Consider the following 24,142-nt stretch of genomic DNA (forward strand, 5'->3'; position numbering starts at 1 on the left):
GACATCCTTGTCTTGTGCCGGGTTGTAGAGTGAAACTCTGTGAAGTGTAACCATTGGTGATGACAGAAGCAGATGGGGAGTTGTAGAGGATTCTGATCCATTGAATGAGTGACTCTCCAAAGCCAAATTTGTTGAGGGTTGAAAAGACATATGTCCAGTTAACTCTGTCAAATGCTTTTTCGGCATCTAAAGAGGCAATAACAATATTTAAGTTGTTCCTTTGAGATATGCTGATCAGACCAAATAAACAGCGCATGTTGCTGGATGAGTGTCTGCCTTTGACAAAGCCTGTTTGGTCTGGGTGAATTATGAATGGAATTACTTCAATTCTGTTGGTTATTGTTTTACTAACAATCTTAAGGTCGCAATTAATAAGGCTTATGGGTCTATAACTGGAGGTGAGGGTTGAGTCCTTATTGGGTTTGAGCAAAACCGAAATGAGAAGGCAATTCATGTGCGAAGGCATGGTGGAGGTTGACTAAATCTCTATAACCATTCTGATGAATAATGGGGATATAAGTGGCCAGAAGTGTTTATAGAAATTCACTGGGTAGCCATCAGATCCAGGTGATTTGTTGTTGGGCATAGAGAAAACAGCTTTCCTGAGTTTTTCTAGAGTAAGTGGTTGATCTAAAGTGGTAGCCTGCTCTGTGGAGCGTTTAGGGAGGTTGATATCATCAAGGAATGAGTGAATGTTTGATATATTTGATTCGTTATCTGAGTTAAATAACTTATTATAAAAGTCTCTAAATATATTATTGATGTCTTGCTTCTTGTATGTTATCCTATCCTGTGGATCTTTGATTGCTGTAATAAGTGTTTTTTCTCTATCGCATTTCAAATGATTGGCAAGAAATATACCTGATTTGTCATTGAATTCCTAATAATTTGCTCTTGTTCGTTGCATGAGGAATTGTGTCTTTTGATGGATGATATTATCAAGTTGAGATGTAATTGTCTGGATCTCATTTCGGATTTGCTTCGTGGATGAGTGGGCTTGTTGGGATTGCTAGTCTTCTAATCATGATTCGAGTTTATATTGACATTCTTGTCCTTTCTTTTTCTTGTAAGTGGAGAATTAAATAATACTACCCCTTAGAACTGCCTTCCTTAGCCATTTCCCAGAGTAAGGATGATGATATTTCTGGAGAGTCATTCAGTTCAATGAAGGAAGTCCATTCTCTGGAAAAGAAATAGTTAAATTCTTTATCTGTCAAAAGTGAAGTGTTAAACCGCCACCTGCAGGGAGGGTTTCATTTATGAGGTTGAAACTAATCAGCCTGTGATCGGAGATTACAAAAGGTTGGATTTCAGGATTAATGATTTTGGACATTACAGAGTTAGTTGTCAAGAAAAGGTTGATTCTAGAGAAGCGTTGGTGGGGTGGTGAATAATATGTGTATTCTCTATTATGTGGATTATTTGATCACCAACAATCGCCAAGAGCAAGATCACTCATATATTGTTTTATAGTGTCAGATGAATGCCAGGATATGTGATGATTTCTGGTTTGAGAACGGTCTAAACTTGGCCCCAGTACTGTGTCGAAGTCTCCTCCCAATATAATAATTCAGTCAGAGAAGTCTAAGAGTTTTGAAAATATATTGTGAAAGAAATTTGGGTCATCCTCATTGGGGCCATAAATATTAGCTATGGTTAATTTGATGTTACCTAAAATTCTGTGAATCATCACGTTACGCCCTTCTGTCTCTGATATTGTGGTTTTATTCTGATATGGGATACTTTCATTGATCAGTATAGAAACACCTATTTTTTTGAGTTGTATGATGCAGAAAACATCTGATTAACCCATTTAGCTTTGTGTTTGAGGTGCTCGGATGCAGTGAGGTGTTTTCTTGCTGTAGAGAGAAGCTGGGGTTCATCTTTGGATTTTGCTATGTTTACCAGGTGAGCCTAAGCCTCTCACATTCCAACTAACAAACTTATTGGGTGTCATTGAGGTTAGTTAGGGGATGATAGATGTGGATTTGTAGTTTTCGCATGCAGCAGCACAGTGCTTACAAGGCAATAGCTATACTACGGTGCCCATGCTTTCCCATAGATAAGTCTGTGTTTTCCTCCTTTAAATTCCTTTTTACTGTCCTAGTTTTGCAGGAAGTTTGTAGGGATACATATCGACACAAACAAATGAAAAATAGACAAAGATAAACATAGAACATTGCAGAGTTAGTCAAACATATAGTGAGAGACTGAATAGAGTGAGAGTGATGGGAGAAGTAGGGAGGGGGGATTAGGAAGGTGAGATAATGAGAGTGAGCAATATTTTAAATCCTGACAAACAGTAGATAGCATGCTAATTTCTACATCTCACAGTATTTAATTACCAGAATTACCAAAATACATGCATAATTATCAGAATAACCAGGGTGTGGTGGAGGAGTCTTGGAATATCAGACCGTCTATATATAGTTTATCAACAACCAGCAGCCTTCAGCCTACAGCACCTTCCGTCGGTTGTTGATCTCCAGGGGGAATTGATCATTCATACCCAGCGTGGTTCCTTTCACCTCCTGTCCTTTGCTTTAAACCAGCTTCTTGTGCCCGAAGTGTTCAAACTTGCCAATGACGGAGCGGGGACAGTTCCCTACGTGGTGTCCCAGTCGGTGAACCCGGTGGAAAGTGATCTGCTTCTGGTGTCCGTGGGGAGTTTCAGGGCGGTGTGGAGGAAGTCTTTCACCATGTTTTCTGGGGACTCTGTGTTGTTCTCTGGGATCCCAGAAAAGATGAGGTTGCCCCGCATACTTCTGGATTGCATATCGAGGATAGTCGCTTTCATTATTTATCTTTTTTTTTTTTAGAACCTCCACCCCCGTTGTGCGATGCTTCGCGGAGGTTTTTAGATCTGCGTTGTCTTCGCGCATCTCGCCGACTATGCGGTGCAGGAAATCAAGGCTGGCTTTGATCTCAGAAATGTTTCGGAGAAGCGGACCAAGCATGTCCTGCTTCTTGTTAATATCATCCAAAAACACTCACCTCTACAGTGCTCGGTATTAGGGTCTGTGTCTGTTGCTGAGTCTGTCTTCTTTCTTTTAGCCATAGCCCACTACTGCCAGGGTGCCTTGTGCATTCGGTTGTGTGGGTGTATACTTGTTGCTTGTGCGACATATCATCCTTCCTTATTATTGTGACATGACAGGCAGAGATGGAAATGACCATCTGTCCTGCAGCCTTGGTGCAACTTGCACATTCTCATGTCTACAGAAACAAAGAGCATTTTAAAATACAGTGGATCACACAATTTGATCAAATGATTTGAAATGTTTTTCACAGACCCAAAGGAGTTATTTGGGTTGTTTTTTCGTATAACGGAAAATAAATTTTAACATTTTTATAAGGTTATACAACTTAAATAATTGGAAAAATAGGGTGACCAAAATGTATCACCCTCCTTGTTTCATTAGGTTTAAAATGTTTTGCCCCATTTCATATGTATTCTAAGCGCTGATGATGAAATATATGCAGCACTTTACTAATTAACATGAATATCAGCAGAATAAACAGAAAACACGAAGGGTTCTTAAAGCTTTTTATTGTGCACATATGAGATTAAAAGGATGAAAGCAACGAGCTCCGTCTGCAGTCTCCACATTCAGTGGCTGCTGTACCTGCTGCAGACCACCAGGTGGCGCTTTGCCAAGGACGGGACCCCGCTTTGCACAAGTCTCAATGAAAACAACGAGCGGAGCAACGAGTCGTAGGAGTTGGAGAATGTAAACGCCTCCTCGAGCCTTATTAATCTTTTTTTTTTTATCTCTTCCAACTTCCAAACGCTTACACACGTTTAAAAAGCTTCATTCACTTGTGGGTCGCTTGGCTTGTTCATTTCATTTTCCACTCAACAAGCACCGCCATGTTGCTTCCGTTAGCATTAGCTGCATGCTAGCAGGCCCAGAACCCCGACCTGTCTTGCAGAGGAAGACCGAGCAGGGAGCACCGGAGAGCGGGGAGTCCCGCAGCCAGACAGCGGCGCTTTGAGCCCAGCTCAGCTCAGGTCAGTCTTGAGCACTGATTTTATTTCCTTTTTATTGCTCTAACATGGATTTTAGGGCTTTTCGTGCAGTCAAGTGCACTTTACGCTTGTTTTCCTGTTGGACTTTGGTTTGATTTTTAGTGAACAAGGAACAACTGGACAACTCTTGGACCTCAGTGCGGCCTTGGACCGTAACCTCCTGATCCACCGCCGGAGTCAGTGAGTTGCTATTTCTGCCACAGCTTCGTTTGGCTCTGTTCCTACATCTCAAAAAACCTTATTTTTCTCTATTTACATGTTTCCACCGTGGAAAATTATAAACAATTACGTATGAGACTGTATACGTATATCTAAGTGTTATCTCATAAAAGGGTTCAGGTGTTACAGCAGCAAAAGTCCTGCAAGACAAGAAAGATGTATGAAATAAAATATATGAACACATCAACAAAAGTGGAATTACAGCAATAACAACAGTCCTAATAATAACAGTAATGATGGGTGTAATAGCACTAATTGTGAAAATAGTAGTGTTAATAATGGTAATACCACTAAAGTATAGAATTATACCTGCAAAAAAAAACCTGAAGTGGGAATCTTAAGAGGAATGGAGTGATAATTTTGCTGAACAGGACCAGAAATAACCAGATTTTCATTCAAGCTTTCATCCCCATCCCATTTACCCTCCTTTTAATTCAAGCTGGTACGCAGAGTATAATCCAGATTTATAATCCAAAGTGGTGTAGATGTGGGAGGTAAAGTTTCCAAAAGTACAACAAGGTGTCTATTAAAAGTGAATGTGAAGAAAATGAATAGGAAGTGGTGTTTATATGTTTTCTTATTTAATTGGAAATAAAGATTAAAATAAACAAGCAAATTAGGTCAGAATAAAAAAATAAACATTTTACTAATAGAAATTGATCTCATTAGATAAGCATATTAATGTATGATTAAGATGAATCTAAAGTAAAATACCATCCTTCAATTAAGTTTAAGACAATGAACATAAAATGAAATATAAAATAAACATTTACATTTTCTTCCCATTCTAGAACAACGAGAAGCTCTCATCAGCGCTTGTTGACCCAGAAGTAGATCACACCGCTCACTTTCCCGCAATCTCCAACACAGACACGTGACCAGAAGCTCCACGACAACAACTACAATGGCGGAGCAGCTCCAACTGTTCACCTTTTCTGTACGAGAGCGAATATCTGCGCTGGTGGGAGAGCTTCTGTTCCTGTGTGACAAGGTGAAGGTGGGAGAGGAAGTGAGAGACGTGCTGAGCTACAAGGTGATAGCGGCAGGAGGAGACATTTTCAGAGAGTTTGAACGGTCTGTGGTGGACTGCGAGAGCAGACGGAGGCGCTCGGTGCAGGAGACCCGGAGGCTGTACAGAGGGCTGGCTTTCATCCTGAGACCCAGAGTCCAGCTGAGGAGAGCAGGTCTGGATCCTTCTAATATATCTTAAAAGGCTTATATCATACCTATCACGTGGCAATTAAAAATAATTATGGACCTATAGAAACAAAATCTTTCCTCGATGGATGCCATTTTGGTGCGGCGTACACTTTAAACGGTGTACCGTTTTTGGAGACAGTGCTCCCACATTTTATAACTAGGAGCACCAGAGGGACTTGCAAATATGCCAAATATTTTTTTTAATCATCATAAATGTGACTCACTGCAGACTTTAGGTACATTTGGTGCCTTTTGACTTTTTTTTTTGCATCATTTGAAAGTGAAGAATAAAAGCTTCAAAACAAGGTGTTACCTGTGCAAATCAATCATTTTTTTTAAGCTGTGACTTGTTAATGTCAAGGGTGTGGCAAACTGTGATTCTGAGATAATCACCTCCAAAGTTTTCCCCCACAATTGGCTTCATTCAGCCAGCTCCCAGAATACAAATGGTTGGAGGACCAACAGAGCCTGGCTACTTCCACATGGCTACTTGACACCCTGCTGAATGGGTCAATCTCTGCATTGTTCTTGTGTTTTGAGGGAATGTGGAACATCGTCATCGACACGCAACATCTTGCTTACAGCATGTTGGGGAAGGGATCAGAGCCCTAGGTGACGGGAAGGTGATGGGTAGGTATGGTGTCAAGGAGAGGAATGTGGAAGGACAGATGGTGGATTTCCCCAAAAGGATAGAATTGGCTGTTGTGTATACGTATTTCAAGAAGAGGGAGGAACACAGGGTGACATACAAGAGTGAAGGAAGGTGCACACAGTTGGACTTCATCTTATGCAGGAGGTGCAATTTGAAAGAGATTAGATTCAAGAGGTTTATTCATCACATACATACTTCCATACATATATGCAGTGAAATGTCAATGCATCGCACCCGGTAATTATGTACAATGTGTTCTAGACTGAACACAATAGCTACCTAATTACTACTTGACTAACTAACTGATTCCTAAAATGTAATGCAGTAAATAGAATAATATAGAAATGAAATCAAATTACTCAAGTGTAATGCAGAGTGGGGGTACAAAATAGAAATAAAAGGAATTGACTTATGTATATGGGATAGGCTATTATGTATATGTGACCCACCGCATACTTTAGGGTCATTTAGCGGCTTTGGAGTTTTTTTTTTTTTTTTTTTGCATCGTTTGAAAGTGGAGTCAGAGCTTCCAAACAAGGTGTCACTTGTGCAAATCAAGCAAATATATTAAACGCTAGGACTTGTTAATGACAAGGATGTGGCAAACCGTGTTTCGTAGATAATCACCTCTAAAGTTTTACCCACACCAGGTTCATTCAGCCAGCTCCCAGAATGCAAATGGAGTTGACCCACAAACAAAGCCTCATGGCTAACTAACATACTGCTGAATGGTCCAATCACGAACAGCTCAACAACACACAACAAATTTAGTTAAAAAAAAAAAAAAAGCCTTTATTTAACAGTAAGAATGTTGTTATGTCATGTTTTATAAAAGTGGAGTTATTTTGGAGTTTAAAAGTACGGGCAACACAACAAAATGTAGAGTATCTATTATGGTAAAGGAGCGGGCGCCACCACCCAGACCCCCCAACCCCCCTGTGGGGCTCCGGGATCCCCCACGGCCACAGGCCTACCATCACGGATGTCCCCAGAGTCGCCCAGGCACCCACCCAACCAATCACAGAGCCCCGGCAGACCAGGAGGACCTCCACATGCCCCAAAACACCACCACATTGCCCCCGACTTCGGAAGACTCAAGTATTAAATGATGGAGTTATGTTACTGATAAATGTAGCCCATATTTCATGAAATTAATCAACATTGTTATTGGATATTGCCAATAGTTTTTCCATTCTATTAATAACTGCAATCATTGGGATGTGGTTATCTCTCTTTTTCCAATTGAGTAATGTTGTTTTTTTGGCAATTGTTAAGGCGATCAAAATAGGTTGGTGGTGTTTCAGTGGTGGGTCGACTGAGGAGAAGTCACAGAGAAGACATATAGACAGGGAGACAGGAATGCTGCGACCCAGAAGGGTTGATAGCTTCTTGGTGATGTTGGTCCAGAATGCTAGGATAGGTGGGTAGAACCAGAAGGCATGAAAGTAGTCCTCTCTGGTATCAAGGGAACAGTGAGAGCAAATGTCTTCATCCACAAAACCCATCTTGAACATTTTGTGTTCCATGATATGACCTCTGTGCAGAATCTTATATTGGATGAGTTGCGTTTCGGAGTTGCGGGGTCATAGAAATGGCGTCGCAAACAACCTTCCACAGGTTGATATCGGTGGGAACAGCAAGGTCTCTCTCCCGTTCCATTGTAGGTAAAGATAAAGTGTCATCTGTTTTTAATAAAGTTTGTATATTCTGGAAAAGGGATTTTTCAAGTGACCGATATGAGTGAGATGTTAAATCATTGGAGGTGGTTGTAGGATGTTGTTCGTCAATTAGATTTTAACTTTTAGAGACTGCTGTAGTTGAAGGAGGTGTGGCCACCAATATTATACCTTTGGGTTAAGGTTGGGTAGGATATAAGCAAATTGTTTTCAAAAATGTGTTCCAGGTGAGTAATTCCTTGTCTTTTCCAAGACCAAAGATTATTGGTCTGTTTTTAACCAGGAAATCTGGCTTTTGCTTGCGGGGTTTTTTTTATTTTTATTTTTTATTTTTATTTTTATTTTTTGGAGATATTAGAGTTGTGACCACTGAGTTTGAGGAACTTCCACCAAGCTGACAGAGTTGTTGCGGTAAATGGGTTTTTAAAGCAATTATGTTTCCTTATTGATTCAGTAAGGAATGGTAGATCAGATAATGATAACTCCTGGCATTCTGTTTGTTTAATTTCTCGACATCCATGGGCCAATTGTTGCCCTGGTTGTAACCATTTAATTGTAAATTGAAGATGGTTTGGTAGATAGTAGTATCTAAAGTTTGGGGCTGCTAGGCCTCCAGTTTTCGTTTTTCTGTAGTGTTGCTTGTTTATTTCTCGGTTTCCTGTATTTCCAATAAAATGTATTGACTAATGAGTCTCGAGTATTAAACCAATGTACTGTTGATTGCCCTGGGGTCATTGAAAATACATAGTTTATTTTTGGAAGTATATTCATTTTCACTGCTGCTGTCCTACCAATTAGTGAGATGGGTAGGTTGTCCATCGAATGAGGTCTTCAATGGATTTGAGCAATGGAGTGAAGTTAAGAGTAAACAAATCTGACAGATTAGTGGAGATATCAATACCAAGGTATCTAATATTGCCCGTTGTGATGGCTAGGGGAAGTTTCTGGGTTGCAGCATTGCAGTCCCCCCCACTGAGTGGTAAGACCCTGGTTTTAGTCCAATTTATTGAAAAGTCTGAGAAAGCTGAGAATTTAGATATAAGATTGAACACCTCCGGTAGGGATGATATTAGGTTTCGTAAGTACAAAAAAATATTGTCTGCGTACAAACTGATTTTGTGAACAGAGTTTCCTGTTTGTATGCGTACGATATTATTGTTTTGACAGATGGCTGCCGCGAGGGGTTCAATAATGATGGAGAATAGTAAAGGGCAGAGCAGACATCCTTGTCTTGTGCCGCGTTGTAGAGTGAAACGCTGTGAAGTGTAACCATTTGTGATGACAAGCAGATGGGGAGTTGTATAGGATTCTGATTCATTGAATGAGTGACTCCAAAGCCAAATTTGTTGAGGATTGAAAAGAGATATGTCCAATTAACTCTGTCAAATGCTTTTTTGGCATCTAAAGAGGCAATAATAGTATTTAAGTTGTTCCTTTGTGATATGCTGATCAGACTGAATAAATGACGCATATTGCTGGATGAGTGTGCCATTAACAAAGCCTGTTTGGTCTGGGTGAATTATAAATGGAATTACTTTTTCAATTCTGTTGGTTAGTGTTTTACTTATAATCTTAAGGTCACCATTAATAAGACTTATGAGTCTATAACTGGAGGGGAGGGTTGGGTCCCTATTGGGTTTGCCCAAAACCAAAATGAGAGCGGTATTCATGTGAGGAGGCATGGTGGAGGTTGACTTGATCTCTGTGACCATTCTGATGAATAATGGGGATATAAGTGGCCAGAAGTGTTTATAGCATTCCACTGGGTAGCCATCTGATCCAGGTGATTTATTGTTGGGCATAGAGAAGAGAGTTCTTCTAGAGTAAGTGGTTGATCTAAGGTGCTAGCCTGCTCTGTCAAAGGTTTAGGAAGCTTAGGAAGGTCAATATCATCAAGCAATGAGTGAATGTTTGATATATTAGATTCATTATCTGAGTGATATAGCTTATTATAAAAGTCTCTAAATAAGTTATTGATGTCTTGCTACTGATCCTACCCTGTGGATCTTTGATGGCTGTAATAAGTGTCTTTTCTCTATGGCTTTTAAATTGATTGGCAAGAAATTTACCTGATTTGTCATTGAATTCAAAATAATTTGCTCTTGTTCTTTGCATGAGGAATTGTGTCTGTGTGTGGAATGATGGATGATATTATCAAGTTGAGATGTAATTGTCCGGATCTTATTTTGGGTTTGCTTAGTGGATGAGTGGGCTTGTTGGGAGTGCAACTCCTTTAGTCATTGTTTTGTTTTTATTTTGCCATTCTTGTCCTTTCTTTTTCTTGTGAGTGGACAATGAAATAATACTACCTCTTAGAACTGCCTGAGCTGTTTTCCCAGATTAAGGATGGTGATATTTCTGGGGGGTCATTCAGTTCAATGAATGAAATCCATTCTTTGGAAAAGAAATGGTAAAAAATGTTATCTGCCAAATGTGAGGTGTTAAACCGCCACCTGCCGGGAGGGTTCCGGTTTGTTTCATCAGGTTGAAACTAATCGGTCCGTGATTGGAAATTACATTGAGGCGGTTTGGACACGGGTAGGAGAGATGAGTTACATTGGGAGAATGATGCTGAGGATGGAGCTGCCAGGCAAGAGGAAAAGAGGAAGCCAAAGAGAAGCTTTATGGATGTGGTGAGGGAGGACATGCAAGGGGTTGGTGTAAGGGAGGAAGATGCGCAGAACAGAAGGTATTGGAGGCAGATGATCCGCTGTCGCGACCCCTGACTGGAGCAGCCGAAAGGAGAAGACGACTTTTTAAAATTGGTAAAATCATTTTTTATTATAGAGCTGTCCGGTATCACTATGGCACCGGTTCCTAAACGATCCGTATCTACCGGACACGATCACGATGCAGATTTCGGTGCCTCATTTCGGTGCTATGCCCAAGCTGCTGATTTAAATATCCGCCAAATGTGCAAACGAGCATGCCACGCGAAATCTCTGTATTCCTCTGTATGCCGTGCTGCCACTTTCCTCTCCTGTGCCACTCGAGCCAATCAGCAGCGATGCTCGTCAGTCACATTATGGTCGCTTTGCCAATGGGATAAAAGAGGTGGGTCGTAAAAGTTTTCACTACCGATCATGTCCAGTTCATGCAAACTGCTAGTTATTTGTTAACATGTAACATTTGAGAAGTATATTCAAAATTCAAGAGGTTTATTTGTCACATACATAAACATACAGTGGGGCAAAAAAGTATTTAGTCAGTCACCAATTGTGCAAGTTCTCCCACTTAAAAAGATGAGAGGCCTGTTATTTTCATCATAGGTTCACCTCAACTATGAGAGACAAAATGAGAAAAAAAAAATCCAGAAAATCACATTGTCTGATTTTTAAAGAATTTATTTGCAAATTATGGTGGAAAATAAGTATTTGGTCAATAACAAAAGTTCATCTCAATACTTTGTTATATTCCCTTTGTTTGCAATGACAGAGGTCAAACGTTTTCTGTAAGTCTTCACAAGGTTTTCACACACTGTTGCTGGTATTTTGGTCCATTCCTCCATGCAGATCTCCTCTAGAGCAGTGATGTTTTGGGGCTGTCGCTGGGCAACACCGACTTTCAACTCCCTCCAAAGATTTTCTATGGAGTTGAGATCTGAAGACTGGCTAGGCCACTCCAGGACCTTGAAATGCTTGTTACGAAGCCACTCCTTCGTTGCCCGGGCGGTGTGTTTGGGATCATTGTCATGCTGAAAGACCCAGCCACGTTTCATCTTCAATGCCCTTGCTGATGGAAGGAGGTTTTCACTCAAAATCTCACGATACATGGCCCCATTCATTCTTTCCTTTACACGGATCAGTCATCCTGGTCCCTTTGCAGAACAACAGCCCCAAAGCATGATGTTTCCACCAAGCAAGCGCAAGTTGAAACCTTTTTCATGACTGCAGGTTTCAGGCGGCCAATCAGATTCTGACCGTTTTTACTAGAAATGAAATGGAAACACAGGTGTTATTTGCACAGGCTGTACCTTTTCTATCTTTTCCAACATGTAATAAACGGTAAGCCGTCTTGAATCTCACATTGAAATCATGACACATGTTACATGTTACATATCTTTTACTGTGACTAGATTTAAATCTGAATTATTGTACATTTTGATTAGATTTGAAGATTAGAAAACTCAATGCAAAGTGTATTTAGTGGAATGCACCAATCTTGAGGTTTCACACACTTTTCTGTGTCTGTATTTTAGTGTTGCCTCCAGAGCTCCAGCAGCTCTGTGTCTGTAAAGAAGAGCTTCCCCCTGAGCAGCAGGAGTGGAGCCCCAGTCTGGGCCAGGAGGAGCCAGAGCCCCCACACATTAAAGAGGAAGAGGAGGAGTTCCCTGTGAAGAGGGAACATGATGAAGAGTGCTCTCAGTGGTCCCAGCTTCATCAAAACCAAACTGAGATGAAGAAAGAGGCAGAACCTGTAGCCAGCGCCTCAACTGACCAGATGGAAACAGAAGCTGATGGAGAGGACTGGGGAGTGTCAGAAGCAGCCAGTAGCTCAGATCCAGCTGCTGCTTTAGAACCAGTTGGTGCTGAGCAGCTCCTCTCTTCACACTCTTCTGAAACTGAGACTGAAGACAGTGATGAAGATTGGAAGGAGACCAGACAACCTCATTCAGGTAAGTTTTTATTTCTTCTCCTACCAAGCTGTTGACCAGATAAATGTCAGCATGTAATCATTTCATCAATTGTTGGTTCCCTTTTGAATAAAATCGCAAACTGATATGAGCACTACAGATATTCACAATAACAATGAAACAGAGTTTTGGTTAGAAGAAATTTGGGCTCATCAGCCTGTCCTAGGAGACTTCAATTTCCCTGACAAATAGGAGAGATTCCTGTCAAATATTATCTGGTTTATTGAGCTTATAAATAATTGATAAGCAGGTTATATAGAAAATTACATCATCAAGGCATCTAGATGTATAATAATTTATTAATTACTCAAAATATAAGTCCCGCATTGTTCATGTGTTTATATGGAATGTTGAACAGCATGGACACAACATCTTTGTTTTTAAAAAAGCTTTTATTTAACAGTAAGAATATACATGTTTTAAAAAACACAACAAAATGTACAGTCTGGCAATAATATTAATCTCTGTATATGAACCTCGGTGTGTCATTTAATATATAAATGAGCGTATGCCAAAGAGCCAAAATCACCAAGGAATGTTAATAGTTGACCAACCCATATTTAATTTCTGCTGTAGCCTTTTGTCAACCCCTTTATGTAACTCTCTCCATGATGAATAGCCATCACTTCTTTAGACCACTAACCAACCTGTTGAGTGAAGTCAATACTGTAATGCATCTTGATGCGGTTGCTCGCAGGTTGAACACGACCACTCAAAGAGAGGTTAAGGCGCTCACAGGTGTTCTTAGAGTCCTTGATCATGGAGTTGTAGACTTAGCTCTCCAAGCGTATTTCCTCTTGCTGTAGAAATCGCTTCTTGTAGAAACGTCTTCCGTTGTAACAATCGTTGGTCCCCTCCGGTGGTTCTTGAAAATATTCAGTTTCATCTTCACAATTATGTTGAAATCCGCTGTTTAAAATGTTGTCCAAGTCCGGTATTACGCCGATATCAGATTCAGCAAGTGACGTCAGTGGAAGTGACGTCAGCTTTTCTTGCTTACGCCCCCTACACAATAATGTCTCCGTGTGTGTGTGTGTAAAACTAGTAAGATTTAAAGGTTGAACTCTATAAAAACTGTTTCACATTGTGACTTCACATCACATGGAATACATAAGGGAGTGATTTTCACCTGCACGGTCGCCTTAAAGGAAACGATCGATTGACGTTCAGCATCTCGGTAAATGAACTGTGTTTCCCCATGTAATCTAACGGGAATATTTAACTCGAAGGTTTAACATTTATCTACTGTTTACAAATCAAACTCTCTGTTGAAAACACGTTGAGAGATGAAAAAAAAAAAAAAACCCACAAAGGAACATGAATCTGGAACCTTCTAGAAAGCTTTTTTTCTACCCTTTTGGCCGCTCATGGCAATTTTAGAAATGTGCGACATAGTGGATTTGACTGTGGTGGGTCACAAATGTTAATATTTCCTCCGGAGCAGCTCGCTCGGCAGCGGAAGCTTTCAGCTGTGTTAAATTTTCACTAGCAATTTGTCCCTGTTTTCACCACAATTAAAATAATAATATTATTCTCGTTTTCAGTATTTACATAGATGTTTATCATGTTATATCCCACTCAAATAAAAACAATGCATCAAAAAATGTAAGCGATTATAATAATAATAACAATAATAATAATAAGTAATTTCCCCCTGGGATTATCAAAGTATTTCTGATTCAGATTCTGAGTCTGAATAAATATGGCTGCAGGCAGCAATACACGGGGTCCAGGTTAGTTGTGTTAGTTACGAATTACAGTTCTCAGAATTCCCATGAAAGTCAGCATTACTTCATATCCACACCAAAATGTTTTTAGGTATATAACCCGTTTGTAACTTTCAATAATATCAAAATATTTGTCTAAGGAGCATTTTCACTATTATCGGAAGCAACATTTCTCCTCTTGCTTTCTCCCGCTCCATTGCCAGACAGGAAACCGACGCTTAGAAGGTTCACAAGTTGAACCAACTGTGCACTAGCACCAGCCCAGAACTAGGTTTGCGTTCGTGGAAAAGGGGTAACAGAGCGACCCAGTCATCTAGCCATCAGAATTTGGCCCTTGTCAAAGTTGCTCAGATCCTTACGCTTGCCCATTTTTCCTGCTTCCTGCTTTATAATCTCTTTTTGTGGTGTTTTTTTTACCAAAGCAGAGTGTTCCAACAGTTTCACTGATTAATAGTGTTGTTTACCAAATAGGTTATCTCTAGGGAGTAGTATCTGGAAAGTACGGGTCATGCTGACCCCCAGATCCTTAGCACACGATAATAGTGAGGCAATCCTTAACACAGTAAATTTCCACTATAGATTTCCCCCACTTTTGGGGCTACCAAGTCCCAAACATGATTTTCCTGCAAAGTAATTGAGTACATATCCCCTGAAGCGAGTCTTCAGGGGCTTCTTTGCTTACACACGTTACATTTTATGCAAAAACAATCTTAATCATTTTTATATTTAATTATCAGAAAAAACTGTCTATGCTCAATAATTTTATGATGGATATAAATAAGCATAACCATCGTTGTATAAACAGAAAAAGATTACCAAATGTAAACCTTACTTACAGCAGGTGTGTCTTTATATTTTTTAGAATATAGTGAGTACAGGCTGGAACTCTTATGATACATTTATTTTTTTAATACAAACTGGAACTCTTTTGATACATTTCTTCTTCAATACACACTGGAACCTTTTTTGATACATTTCTTCTCTCAGCATGAATATGACAACACCAAGATTTGACATACATAATGTCAAGATCCAGAATTTTCAACCCTTTTTCACATTCTGGTATTTTACTCATACCCACAAAGTTATCAAACAGAATTTTGTCATGCAGGCATAATATATGTTGAATGTATTTGCAACAAATGAAATAAGTCTGGCTGTATGTAGTCAATCCATCTGTTACTTGTAGCAGTATACAGAGGTTGTAAGTATATATAGTGAAAGGATGGCTTATATAGGTTTTTGCGGTCTTCACAATTTTGGAGACATTGAATTCCATACAGTCATACAAATTTCTTGTTTGTTCTAGTTTGTTCTGTACATATGATGCTTTTTCATACTCAGCTAGATTCAGGAACCATGGGCCAAATGGTCACTTTGTTGGAGCTTGGCACACTACTGGTGGAGTTGAACACTGATTCCATAGTCGTTAGGTTCCAGCACAGCTGTGGAGTGGGGGCAGCATAAGGTGTTCACCCCCCGTGATCTTCCTCAATTGTTTGTTGAAGACTGGGGAATCAGTCAATCTCTTCGATCTTTAGGAGTATCACTCCAGATATGGTTTACTGCTCCATCATGAATGGTCACCACCTCTACTTGACTGATGACCTGACAGGACCGTAAAACTCTCGCCCCAGTCAGGTTGTTATTAGTCATGACGACCTGGTCTAATGAGACACTATTCCTGAATCTTAAGGTTATTGCCTTCCGTCAGGAATATCTATTGTGGGGTAAGAGGGGTCCATCGGAATCGTGAGGTCACTGGATCACTTCCAGGTAGATTTTGTAATAAGTTTAAAGTCAGTCCATATGTCTAATTAGTCATATGGTGCCCAGGTCATAACTACTTGGTTTGGAATTGTGATCAGTAGATTGTACGTACGTGGATATTACGTATCTCCCTAGTCCCATCCTCTTCATATTTTCCCCATTTCTGCATGGGCTGTTGCCAATTGCGGCAGTTGTACAGGTGGAACTCTGCGCAGTCTATCTCAAGAACTTAGTGTGATACATAGCCTCATAGAGAGTCAGTCGTTTTACATTAGCTCGAGAAGTTCCGGTGTGTCCATGGCTTTGGTGAATGTTCCTTCTGTAGAGGTGGTTTGCAAGGTGTTGTTGGCAATTTAGGTACAACATACGTATCCTATCAGAGCATATACTCCGCCCTTCTTAGCCAAAAGCCAGTCGCCTAACACTAAGAGAGCATTATCTCTGTAATTGATGAACCTTTGTTGATTGTAAGAGATAAAATTATGTAAGAGGAAACAATGCAGAAGCTGACTCAACAGCAACTCACAGCAGGAAAAAATACATTTCAAGGTGTGGTGACACAAGGGCAAAATCAGAACCAAACCCATCCCCAGAAAGCTCCTCAGTTCCCTGCTCCACAATTACCTAACCCACTGGTCATGATAATTCAACAACCAGGGAGGACCAACAGAAAACAACAACAACAACAACAACAACAACAGATGAGGGGAATCAGAGGACCCCCAATAGGCTGAGGTAGGCCCTACACCTACCAGGGAGCAGGAAACTAACCAAGAAAACCAAGATGTTAGAAGAAGAACAATCTTTAATCGTCACACAGCACAGCACACTACAACACACACACACACACATGCACATGCTTTGGATGGTGGTCGGTAAAATGGTTCCTCTGCGTTTAACCCATCCTGGCTTGTCCTTCCTCCGGGGGCACAGCCAGGAGCAGTGGGCAGCATACGTGGAGGCGCCCGGGGACCTGGTGATGAGCGTCCATCGCTGGTCAGACCATGATGGGTGCATGTTTTTGATGGGGGTCCTTACTGACGTTAGGTGGAGGAAACCCCATGCGAGCACGGGGAGAACATGCAAACTCCACATAGAAAGGCTCCTATATGGGAGATAACCCGCCGGAGCACGGTGCCAACAGCGCCCCAGGCGGGAATCGAACCCACGACCTTCTTGCTGTAAGGGTTATTACCAAATAAGACACCCCAGGAGGGATTGCATGATTAATCCATGGGAAAACGATGCCATTGAACAATATCAGCACCAACAACAGCAAGTAAAATATGTCAATTTGATTTGAACTTTTAGAGACTGTTGTAGTTAAAGGAATTGAAGGAAGCCGTGGCCACCGATATTATACCTTTGTGTTGAGGTAGGGAAGGATATAAGCAAATTGTTTTCAAAAATGTGTTCCAGGTGAGTAATTCCTTGGCTTTTCCAAGACCTAAAGATTATTGGTCTGTTTTTAACCAGAAAATCTGGGTTGTGCCAGATTGGTGTGAATTTGTTTGGAGATAGTGTGACCACTGAGTTTGAGGAATTTCCACCAGGCTGACAGAGTTGTTGCGATAAATGGGTTTTTTAAGTAATTATTTTTCCTTATTGATTCAGAAAGGAATGGTAGATCAGATAATGATAACTCCTGACATTCAGATTGTTCAATGTCTTGCCATCCATGGCCCAATTGTTTCTCTGGTTGTAACCATTTAACTATAAATTGAATTGGTTCAATAAAGATGGCGAATAGTAAAGGGCAGAGTAAACATCCTTGCTTGTGCCGCGTCTTAGAGTAAAACCTTGTTAAGTGTAACCATTGGGGATGACAGAAGCAGATGGGGAGTTGTAGAAGATTCTGATTCATTGAATGAGTGACTCCAAAGCCAAATTTGTTGAGGATTAAAAAGAGATATGTCCAATTAACTCTGTCAAATGCTTTTTTGGCATCTAAAGAGGCAATAATAGTATTTAAGTTGTTCCTTTGAGATATGCTGATCAGACTGAATAAACAACGCATATTGCTGGATGAGTGTCTGGCATTGACAAAGCCTGTTTGGTCTGAGTGAATAATAAATGGAAATACTTTTTCAATTCTGTTGGTTAGTGTTTTACTTATAATCTTAAGGTCACAATTAATAAAACCTATGGATCTATAACTGGAGGTGAGGGTTGGGTCTTGATTGGCTTTGAGCAAAACCAAAATATATACCAGAGCGCTATTCATGTGCGGAGGCATGGTGGAGGTTGACTAAATCTCTGTAACCATTCTGGTGGATAATGGGGATATAATGAAGAAGTGTTTATAGAATTCCACTGGGTAGCCGTCTGATCCAGGTGATTGATTGTTGGGCATAGAGAAGAGAGCTTTCCTGATTTCTTCTAGAGTAAGTGGTTGATCTAAGGTGGTAGCCTGCTCTGCCGAAAGTTTAGGAAGGTCAATATCATCAAGGAATGAATGAACGTTTGATATATTAGATTCATTATCTGAGTGATATTGTAGCTATACTGTAGCTTATTATAAAAGTCTCTAAATATGTTATTGATGATGTATGTTATCCTACCCCGTGCATCTTTGATGGCTGTAATACGTGTTTTTTCTCTATCGCTTTAAACGGTCGCTTTAAAGGAAACAATCTATCTGCGTTGTTCAGCGCTGTTCAGCATCTCGGTAAGTGAACTGTGTTTCCCCATGTAATCTAACAGGAATATTTAACTCAATGGTTTAACATTTTTCTACTATTTATAAATCAAAATCGGTTTTGAAAATATGTTAAGAGATAAAAAAAAAAACCCACAAAGGAACATGAATCTGGGAAAATCGAATTTTCCTTCAAGAAAGGTTTTTTGAACTTATTTGGCTGCTCCTGGCGATTTTAGAAAGATGGCTGGTTTTGCAGCGGTGGGTCACATATTACAAACTTATTTCCAGACTCAAACAGGCCTGAGGTTATCTTTAACCCACTAGTGGGACACACAACTACCAGTTTGTCTTGCTGGTGGGATACAGTCCCCTGCTTTGTTACAGCGGTATCCACAGCAACACTTCTATGACCTGACACTGTTTGCTATCCATTCAGACCTGTAAAAGCAGCTGTCTTCACCCTTTTTACCTGGGTTTTTAATATTTTCCTTTGTCTTTTTCCCTTTTATCAGGGAAAAACAGAAGACCCTTCCCCCACATGGAAAAAAGCAAAAATGCAAACTTATTATTTTTGTTAAAGTGGCCACTTTTCAATCAGAGGGAAGGACCGCCGCCCAAAGGACACTGTGCCTGGAGGCGCAAAAATATCCGCCTTTTCTGCTCTTTTCCAATCCTGTTGGTGATGCCAAATATGTGGTCGAAAAAAATCACCCTGGAGAAGAGGTCCTTACTTCAAGATCCTTTATTATTAAAAAATACAAGATTTTGTCTCTGCAGAGTACAAGACTGGTGTCTTTATAATCTCTGTTTGTGGTGTGTGTTCCAACAGTTCCACTGATTAATTGTGTTGTTAACCAAGTGGGCTCTCTCTAGGGAGTAGTATCTGGAAAATATGGGTCACGCTGACACCCAGATCCTTAGCACACAATAATAGTGAGGCAATCCTAAACAGCGGAGCAACTGCAAACAACCTTTGCAGTTGCTGAGTGTACTGCTGCGCTAGGTATACTAGTCATGTATACCTGCGTATCTAGGCATACTAATTATGAAATAATTTCAAATCAGTAAGTGGGATGGTGCCATAATGCAGCCAGCTGGTCATTATTGCAAATTAACCCTCTTTTTCAGTGATCAGACTTTACTCAACATCCTAAAATCTAAGTGGCCTCTCTGACTTGTTTTCTAATCCACTCTCGTCTCTTTCCCTCTCAGGTTATCACAGAAAACGTCATCCTACTAACAGAGGAAAGAAACTATACAGCTGTGAACAGTGTGGGAAGAGCTTTACGACAACAACTGAAGTAAAAGTACATCAGCGCATGCACACTGGAGACAAACCTTACCCCTGTGAGCAGTGTGGGAAGAGCTTTAAGACAAGGACGGAAGTCAAATTACACCTGCGTAGCCACACAAGAGAGAAACCGTACCCCTGTGAACAGTGTGGGAAGCGATTCAGTAATTTAGGAACACTCAAACGTCATCAGTTTACACACACAGGAGAGAAACGTTACCCCTGTGAAGAGTGTGGGAAACGATTCACTCAATTAGGAACACTCAAACGTCATCTGTTTACACACACGGGAGAGAAACCCTACCCCTGTGAACTGTGCGAGAAGCGCTTTAAGACTAGGACGGAAGTGAAAGTGCACCAACACAGGCACACAAAAGAGAAACCATACCCCTGTGAACAGTGTGGGAAGCGATTCAGTCGATCAGGAACTCTCAAACTTCACCGGTTTACTCACACAGGTGAGAAACCATACCCCTGTGAAGAGTGTGAAAAGCGATTCAGTCATTTAGGACATCTCAAGCTCCATCGGTTTACACACACAGGAGAAAAACCATACCCCTGTGAACAATGTGGGAAGCGATTCTGTCAATTAGGGCATCTCAAACTGCACCAATTTACACACACAGGAGAGAAACCATACCCCTGTAAACAGTGTGGTAAGAGATTTAGTCATTTAGAACTGCTCAAACTCCATCAGTTTACACACACAGGAGAAAAACCATACCCCTGTGAACAGTGTGGGAAGACATTCAGTGGATTAGGACCTCTCAAACGTCACCAGTTTACACACACGGGAGAGAAACCTTACCCCTGTGAACAGTGTGGGAAGAGGTTTAAAAGAAGGGCTCAAGTAAAATTACATCAGCATATGCACACAGGAGAGAAACCATACCCATGTGAACAGTGCGGCAAGAGATTCAGTCGATTAGGACATCTTAAACGACATCAGCTTAGGCACACAGGAGAGAAATGTTACTCTTGTGAACAGTGTGGGAAGACATTCAATCGTTTAGGATCTCTCAAACAACATCAGGTTACACACACAGGAGAGAAACCTTACCCCTGTGTACAGTGTACGAAGAGCTTTACGACAAGAGGTGATTTAAAAAGACATCAGTGTACACACACAGGAGAGAAACCTTATTCCTGTGAACAGTGTGGGAAACGATTCAGTCAATTAGGAAATCTCAAAAAACATCAGATTACACATACAGGATAGAAACTTTACATTGTGGGAAAATATTTAGTCCCCACAATAATCTCAAAACATGTCAGCGACTTCACACTGCAATGAGACCATATGACTGAACAGTGTGGGAAGAGCTTTTGTTCTAAAAGTCATCTCAATAGACATCATCTTTGTCACTAATTAGAGAAACTGCACCACTATGTAGAACGTTGGAGCCTGAACTACTGGTACCAGGTGAGAGCGGCCAAGTCGCTCCCCGGGCGCTGCACTCAGCACCTTTTACATGATGGACCCATTAGAGAAACTTCCCGAAGAGCATGTGGAATGTTAAGATTGGATAACAGGACGGTATGACATTAGTTCTTCATTTATCTAAATGGAGTTTCATGTTTTGCAGCTCTCCAATCACCTTGCTTCTAAAAGGCTGAACAGACCAAGGCAATGATAATTTTGTCTTTATTCTTGCGTTGCGACCTCTCGAGTTCAAAACAAAAACATCAGACTGAAAAGATCGGCACTCTTCTTTTTTTGTTTTTTTCCCACACACTCCAGAGAGTGCAATCTCTCTGTTCTCCCTGTGTGAAGTGCAAAGTGTCAACTCAAAGTACATCAGCCTAGTAACACAGGAGACAGACGGTACCACTGTCCAAGAGTTTCACCAGGTCATCACAGCTGAAGGAACATAATTTCATCCAAACTGAATTAAACCCTGCCTTGTGTTCTTTGTGCTGTTGACTATTAGTTCCATCCTAAGATTATAGTTATTTTACAATGTAATGCCTCACTAGAAGGTAAAAGCTGTTGTGTGTTGATATGATTGTAACATGGACCCTAGAGATCCAAGTGTCACAGAGAGGGGTCATCTAAGGTGCTGTCACCAGAGGATTAGTTTACAACTCTTCTCTTATTGCTCCTGCTTTGCTTTGTGTTTTCTTCAAAGAAACATTTGTTCAATCCTTCACTGCCTACAGCCTTAAATAGTTTGAGCTTTCAACAAAATGTCAGACACTCTCTCAGAACGCATCCATTTTAATAATAGAAAAATGTATTACTATTTGTGAAGTGTAATTGTAAATTCTTGATTGTTTAGTTCCTAATTTGTCTTTGTAAATCAGTGTTATTCTAATACTTCAATGTTGTTTGAACATTTTTAAATACCTCTTAAGCTCTTGTAGTCGACCAAGGACTGACGCTGCTACTACAAGTATCAAAGTGACAAAACCTAAAAAAATATATCGGTGACAGAAGAATCCTCTGAAATCACAATCTCTTGGAGTTTTCACAGTGATCATATTCCCTGGCTGTTTTTTATCGATGCTGGAATCCACAGTGGAATCTACCACTGTTACTGCTACAGATGTTGCGTTCAAGTCACGTAGTTGTGAATGTGTGACAGTAGTGTATGCTGAGATAGTATGAATAGCTATTAAACAGTTTGGACTGTCTGATTATATTGAGAGAGATGATTTTGATATCGATCGTAGTGGTGTTGTAGCGGGTTTTAAGTTCAAGAAATCAAATCATTTCTGTTTGTGAACATCTGCTTTGATTAACATTTAACTAAAATACAATTTTGATCAAATCAAAAACAAAATAAATATGGCAACTAGCTCTAATTAAATACAAGGTTTGTGGTGTTGTCTGTCTTCGTCGGAACGTCCCGTCCACATATTTAACCCAATGGATATTTACCGTCTGCTTTGGTTCAGAACTTAAATATACAAAAAAACGCCAAACTATGGATGTATGTGTCCCAACCACACATCATCTTTCTGTTTCTCCCTAGAGTTCTAGTTATGTGTAGCGTCCAGTTATATTTTCTTCTGCCACATTACGGAAATTTATTTTGGCTGATTTTGAGTTTATTAATGGCAGCACATTAAATTGAATATTGATGGTTTATTGATCCTTGTGTCATGGATACACAGGACTTTCTAAAATACTTCCTAAAGCACAAAATGGTCAGTTTCTTTTTCCCTTATAATTCCAGGCGGCACAAAATAACGTTCGCTATTTGAGTCATGACATTTATGATGTTATTATTATTATTTTTTCTCCTCCGGGTCGCATGCACCCGGGCATGGCCCTTCTGGGCTTTTGTGGTTATTTTTGTTTTTGGATCGTGGAATGAGGCAACGCTTGCCCAGTCACTTCGCTTATTCAATCTTCTTTTCTTTCCCCTTCTAGAGCTTCACGTAATTGCTTGGCAGCGATAGCCGTTGTGGCTTTGCCCCGCCCAGATCTTGCTACTGAAGTTCTTGAAAAGTTAAACTACGATTGACTCTTGAATACAACAAAAAGGAGGGTTTTCGTTTTGTTTGTCCATCATCTGTTGTTTGTATAAAACAGTTTTGTCTATTTTGTACAACCGGTTCAGTTTGTTCAACAAAGAGTCGGTTCTGCTCTGATTTGTGAGTGGAATTCTCAGGGGCATCATTTAATTCCGGTAAAATTATATATGTATGTAGCTCCTACCCTCTATAGATAAGTGTGGGCCGGGCCCTGAGTTACTTTACAATAAACTTCCTCAACTTACCTCCTTACCTTAGCCAAACAAGAAAATATCAAAATATAATCTGTTATCTATAGCCCTCACACACACACAGTACAGCCAAAAGCACTTTAATAAACAAACGCAGCAGGCCTGGTGCATGGCTCAAAATGGCCGCTGCACTCAATGAAGCAGCAAGGAGGTGAAATAAAAAAGTAGCTGCTATCTAGTGCAGTTCTGTAGTGTTAATAGATGTGTCTGCCTGTCAGGCAGCGTCCAATGGACTCAGCAAACAGGCAAACATCAGGAATTAGTCTACGAGTCTGAATGTCACTTCACAACTTTTAGCTTGACTTTTCCAGCAAAACAAACACCTCTCTCTCTCTCTCTCTCTCTCTCACTCACTCACTCACTCACTCACTCACTCACTCACTCACTCACTCACTCACTCACTTCCAGTAGGGGAAACCCAAGATGGCAGAGTGAGCGCTATGACTGCAGGCTCTGATAAAAAATAGTTTATGTCCTAGAACCATTACCTGGTTACTGGACTTATCAGTTCTATTTATCAGCCTCCTTTCTTACTGAACACAGGGGGAACAGTATCTGGCAGTAACATCCTC

The 24,142-nt window shown here is 40.4% G+C and overlaps 1 long non-coding RNA gene across 1 annotated transcript; it reads left to right on the forward strand.

The window, feature by feature from the left end:
- Positions 1-3,689: 3,689 nt before the first annotated feature.
- On the forward strand, positions 3,690-5,632 carry LOC307230345. The gene is made up of 3 exons (XR_013844161.1): positions 3,690-4,012; positions 4,133-4,210; positions 5,041-5,632. It is a non-coding gene; the product is annotated as an uncharacterized lncRNA (long non-coding RNA).
- The last annotated feature ends 18,510 nt before the right edge of the window (positions 5,633-24,142 follow it).

This window comes from Zeus faber, assembly GCF_960531495.2.
Source record: "Zeus faber genome assembly, chromosome: 5".
Lineage (NCBI taxonomy): Eukaryota > Metazoa > Chordata > Actinopteri > Zeiformes > Zeidae > Zeus > Zeus faber.